Source organism: Pholcus phalangioides, unplaced genomic scaffold (assembly GCF_987345545.1).
Source record: "Pholcus phalangioides strain wild (caught in Gottingen) unplaced genomic scaffold, Ppha-v1.0 ptg000014l_1, whole genome shotgun sequence".
NCBI lineage: Eukaryota > Metazoa > Arthropoda > Arachnida > Araneae > Pholcidae > Pholcus > Pholcus phalangioides.
The window spans coordinates 27,545,160-27,551,176 of NW_028301607.1; positions in this window are offsets into that span (position 1 = coordinate 27,545,160).

The window sequence follows — 6,017 nt, forward strand, 5'->3', positions numbered from 1 at the left end:
CACCCTATACAAGAAAAATAGAGTATGCGCGTTAATAGTTGTAATCTATATACAGGGTGTTCTGTTAATGGGCCGACAAACTCAGAGGGTTGTTAGTGGATATCAAGAGGAACAAATATTGCAATGGAAAGATGGTGTCGCAAACCACGTTGAGAGGGTTAAAACCGTGTGCATGTTTCGACGTCACGCTGGAACGACAAAAAATACAATAATAACTACAAAAAGATTTATTTGATTACTTATTACAAGAGTTGTTGGAAGTGGTGGCCGCTAACGTCATTGCACAGTCTACAACGACGTAAAAACGATTCCCGGCCAACTCACTGCTACACGTGCTTACTACCGTAATAGCGCTAATTTACGTCGTCCGCAGCGCGTGATCCTACCCCCAGCGCATGCGTTTCGCGACGCTGCTTACGTCAGATATGGTGAGCGAACGCATTCAGCGATCAACTGACTTCCACCTTTCGTCTCCTCTGCACTCTGAGCCTGCATGCGTTTTTCGCAATTTTCACCCTCTCAACGTGTTTCATTGACACCATGTTCCATTGCAATTTTTGTTCCTCTTGATGCCTACTAACAACACTCTGAGTTTGTCGATCCATTAGCAAAACACTTTATATAAAATTGATTGTGTGTGCGTGCGTGCTCCATACAAATCTACAATTTTTTAGACCGATCAAATTTTGCATATATACCAAACCAAACAGGGCCCCACTTGAACGATAGGCTACATTAAAAGTTCGTCAGAGCAGGGCGAAAACCAGTCGGGCAACAATTGTTTTTGGGCCTCAACAATCACTTTCGGAATGTTTACTTTGGTTACCGTGGTTCCCTATTGATGCATTTCATACATGTATATATGCCTTTACAATAGTTTATCATTTCTTTAATCCTGTCAGTATATGTATAATAGTTCATATATGTGTGTGTAAAAGTTTTTATATATGTACTAGGGGGGATATAATACCCGATGCTGCTCGGGTTTCTTCAATGAGGATTTTTGGATCGCGTGATATCTCCCTCTTTCTTTGAGGGACATACAAACCGTGTCTAAGTTAACCAATATGGCGCCTTCCTGAGCAACTCATGAAAGAAACAAATCTAGATTTAAAGAAACGTAGAAATGAATATACAATGTATTTCAAAAAGAATTATCCGATTTAAACAACTCTTAACTATTCAGCTTTTAATCCGTTTTGATCGAATAATGTGTAGGTAGAAAGAGGGAATTCTCTCTCGAGTTTCACGCAGTTGCGGACAGGTAGCGCTAACGCTCTTCCTTCGGCCGCCACTTCAGTGTTTGTCAAGATTGGTTTTTCCCACAGTTGAAAACCGATTCGGATGACTATTTCTTTTATATTTTCCAGCAGGACGGGGCACCGCCACACGGGAGCTTGAACGTTGGAGAATTTTCGAACAATCGCATTCCTAAACGATGGATCGGCCGTACGGGACCTGACGATTCAGTTAAACATCACTGGCCTCATAAATCGTCGGACCTCACAGTGTGCGATTTCTTCTTGTGGGAGTTTATAAAAGACTACGTTTATGTGCCTCCCCTTCCAGCTACATTAGCCGAACTAAAGGCATATACACGTCTGGAACGCATTGCTAGGGAACCACGGTAACCAAAGTAAACGTTCCGAAAGTGATTGTTGAGGCCCAAAAACCATTGTTACCCGACAGTTTTTTGCCCATTTGGGGCATTTGCCCTGCTCTGAAGAAATTTTAAAGTAGCCTATTGTTCATATCGGGTCCCATTTGGTATATAGGCCTATATGCAACATTTGGCGACGATCGATCTAAAATTGTAGATTTGTATAGAGAACACACAGACAGAAAATCAATTTTATATAGATAGATAATAGTTTATGGCATTAATGGATTATTTTATATGTATATAGTTTATACGCCTTTATAATGGTTTGTCACTTTTTCAATCCGCCTTGAAATTGAAAAATAAACCCGGGCAACACCAGGTAATATAGCTAGTATTTAATAAAATATTTAAAAATCGGAACTTCGGAAGAAAAAAAGATTCGGATCCAGCTTGCAGAAGTTATCTTCTTTTCTTTTTTTCTACTCCTCGCCCGAAAATGATTTAAACCTTTTAATTTTCTTTGCTGATGCAATACATTTTACAATACATTTTGCCGACTCTTAAAATACAAGTATATAATAAATCAATTGAATATATTATAACAAAAGCATGTAGAAAAAAATTAAGACCAATAATGTTCTAAAAACTGAAGTTATCTTTTAGATACTAAAAGATAACTACATTTGTTAGAACACGCATGCATGCTTTCATTATAATATTTAATTGATTTATTATATACTTGTATTTTAAGAGTCGGCAAAATGTATTGTAAAATGTATTGCATCAGCAAAGAAAATTAAAAGGTATAAATCATTTTCTGACGAGAAGAAAAAAAAAATTGATAATTTCTGCAAGCTGGATTCGAACCTAGGTCTTCAGGTTCACAGTCTGGTCCTACGCCAATTCAGCTGATGCAAGAGGTCCTAAAACTGTCCGCTCACATTTGCGCCTCGAAGTTGGGAAGCAAAGAAAACAAACTTCAGCACGCCACCACTGTGGTGATGGTGGGGTTTGAATCCGGGTCCTAGCGATGCGAGTCCATCACTATGACCTCCACAGCGGCTATTCCCTTAGGACTACAGCCCTGTTAGCCCCACCCTTGTGGGGAGGGTGGGAGCATCGGATCCTGCGCTTGAGAGAGGTGTGGCGTAGTCGTAGTAATAGAAATGGAAATATTAATTATGAATATAAATAAATTTTATATTAAATAAAAAAAAAATTCGATAAATAGAACAAGATGAACGCGCTTCAACTATGAAAAATCTAAATAATATACAATGTAGGTGAATAGAGAAATATGTTCGCGCTTCTAAGTTCACTTCATAAGTTCATTTCTCGAGTGTTTCGATCATGGCCCCCCTACAAAGGGAAGTCAGGGATCTAGAATTGGGGAAAGGAACGGCATGATTCTTATATACAGTCGAATCCCGTTTTAATGAATACCGTTTTAGCGAAAATCTCCTTAACGAACACTTTTTCAATTCCCCAGATAAATTACATAGGAACAATGCAAAAAGCTAGAATTCCTTTAATGAAGTGATTTCTCCGGTCTCTTGGAGTTCGTTATAACGGAATTCAACTGTGTATATATATGTATTTTACGCTATAAATTCATTACAAGGGGTTCCGTAAAAATTCTGGCTTCGGTGCCACCCCCCCCCCCCAAAGACCTCAACCTAGGAACCTTCGGGAGGATGTAGGAGGGGGTCATGAGTTTGCCACAGGGCCCTGCGTCTGATAAAAATGGCCTTGAGCATTAAAAAATGTATATAATACTGTATATATAACTATAATACATATTTACGATACAATTACATCTATAATGACATAATTATTATATTCACCATGTCTTGCGAAGAATTCGTTTTTACGAAGACGGGACACCACGAACACCACTGCGCGCTTTGAACCCGGAAGACAAATGAAGTGACTTTCCCGCTGCACACAAAAGTGATTAAAATTAGCAGACGATCGAATTCAATTAGCAGACGACAGAAACATGGAAAAGGGGAAAATAATTTACAAAAAAAAAAAAAATTTCGATAGAAGATTAAAATTGAAATTATTTTAGATTATGATTTTCATTTTTATATTTAAAAAAAAAATATTTAAAATTGATAAATGTAGTCCGAAGTAATAAACTATAATAAGAAAGGACCCCAGGCCTGGAGCCCCGTCTGCTCCATCCATGGGGGGGGGGGCATGCTTTTATTCCTTTTTTAAGCATTGGTAGCAATTTGAAAATAAGTTTGTTTACTTATATTTTGTGACAGACAACGAACTCTTCGCAGTGATATCTAGTAAGTCTATACGCTATGACATCATCATTAGCTAAAGAAGGTGTATTGGGCTCTTTCATTACTTTTTTAGGCATAAGTTTGTTGTCTGTCACAAATGTAAATAAACAAACTTTTTGCAGTGACGTCTATTGAGTCTTTATATGCTATAAAATCTTCATTACCTAAGAGAAGTTTCCAAGAATGACGTCACTCTCCGCTATCCATACAAAGATTTTAACAGCTGGCTGATGCAAAGATATATTTTTGGAAAGAAAGTAAGTTCAACTGCCCCTACGGGGAATCGAACTCACGTCCTAGACCGCTAGACTACAGAGGCAACGAAAATATCTATCTTTCCTTGCAGCTCGTATGCACTGAACGGGACCGTACATGGACGGTCGGACAGAATTCAGGCCAAAACTCATAATTGCTGACGATGCCATCAGATGGCGACTTATCCGAGGATGACGTCACTCTCTAGCATCAGCCAGCTGTTAAAAACCTTTGTATGGATAGCGGAGAGTGACATCCTCCTCGGATGAGCCGCCATCTGGTAGCAGTTTCAGCAATTGTGAGCTTTGGCCTGAGTTAGGTCCGACCGTCCATGTACGGTCCCGTTCAATGCACGCTTGCTCCAAGGAAAGATAGATATTCGTTGCCTCTGTAGTCTAGGCAACACCACCTATTTCGCGCGAAGCTCGTGACGTCACTGAAGAAGGCCATTAGACCTATTGCCATTGGATATAGCAGGTCGACGCATGCGATATCTTTACCTTTTTTTTGCAGTAGAGAGTATAGGAGAAATGACCACCTTCATTGACGTCACAAGCTTCATGCGGAGGCCTTGTTCTATTGGTAGTGTTGGTCTAGGGCAGTGGTCGGCAAACTCATTAGTCAACAGAGCCAAATATCAACAGTACAACGATTGAAATTTCTTTTGAAAGCCAAAATTTTCAAACTTAAATTATATAGTTAAGTACATTGTTATTAACTTAATTAAGGTACTCCTCAGCTGGCCTTTGCTAAAAACATCCTCGATCTGATTGAGGTGTACGTTCGCTGAGGTCGACTCCTTCCAACTCTCCCATCCACACTCGTCTTGTATACTTGTTTCGTCTATCTCCTTTCGTTCATCCTCTATATGTATAGATAGATAGAACCGCGCTCACAACCCCGGACTGATGCAAGCACGTTACTTCCGTTACCTCAAAAAAGAGGATCTATATATATATATATATATATATCCAAACCATCTCAACTTACCTTTTTTTCAATCCTCGACACTACATCATCTTCTTTCACTCAACAACGCTCCCTAAAATTAACTTACTAAACTTTACTTAAAGTTAAGTTATTATTTTACGTGTTGTCTTACGGATATCTGGCTCCCTTCTCTGGAAAATGTGCGGAAGACGAGTTTACTGTCAGCTCGTCCGGCGAGATGTTGTTAGCCGGAGGATGTCGTCGATGAAAGCCCAAGGCGAGCCGTCTTGTGGAGCATCGTCTTCGGATGGTGGCCTCTGGTGGATGGCTCCTAGCACTGTTGACCGATGTTAGATGTGGATGGAGAGAGGTAGCCGCGGGAGAGTCGTCATGAGAGGTGGTAAGGTGGTGGTCCAAGAGCGTCGTCCTCAGATGTGCGGCCCCTTGTAGGTCGTTTCTAGCAGTGTTGACTGATGTTGGATGGAGAGAGAAGGACTCGGGAAAGCCGTCATGAGAGGTGGTGGCCCAGGAGCATCGTCTTCTATGATCTGGCAGGGTAGAGGTTGACGTTCCTTAGTATGGAAAACATTGCATGCCCCCCCCCCACGCATGTTCTGAGAGGAGACTCGTCTTTTGCGTCTCTCTACCCCGAGTACTTTGGGAAAAAAAGCCTTGTTTTCGACACCATTTTCCCGAACTTCCCAGTTTCGACCCAAAATCCAGTTTGATTGATCGCGGAAGTGTCACGTGGCAGCAGCGCGTCAGGCTTTCACTTTTTTTTTCGGCAAAAACCCGTGAAAAATATGACTCTCTTGAGAGGGGGGTGGGGGGAGAGAGAACAAAATGGCCAAAATGCTTGTCTAAACATGATTTTGCAAAAATCTTGCATTTTTGTGCACCCGCACGTGGTATTTTGTGGAAGAGCTACACTC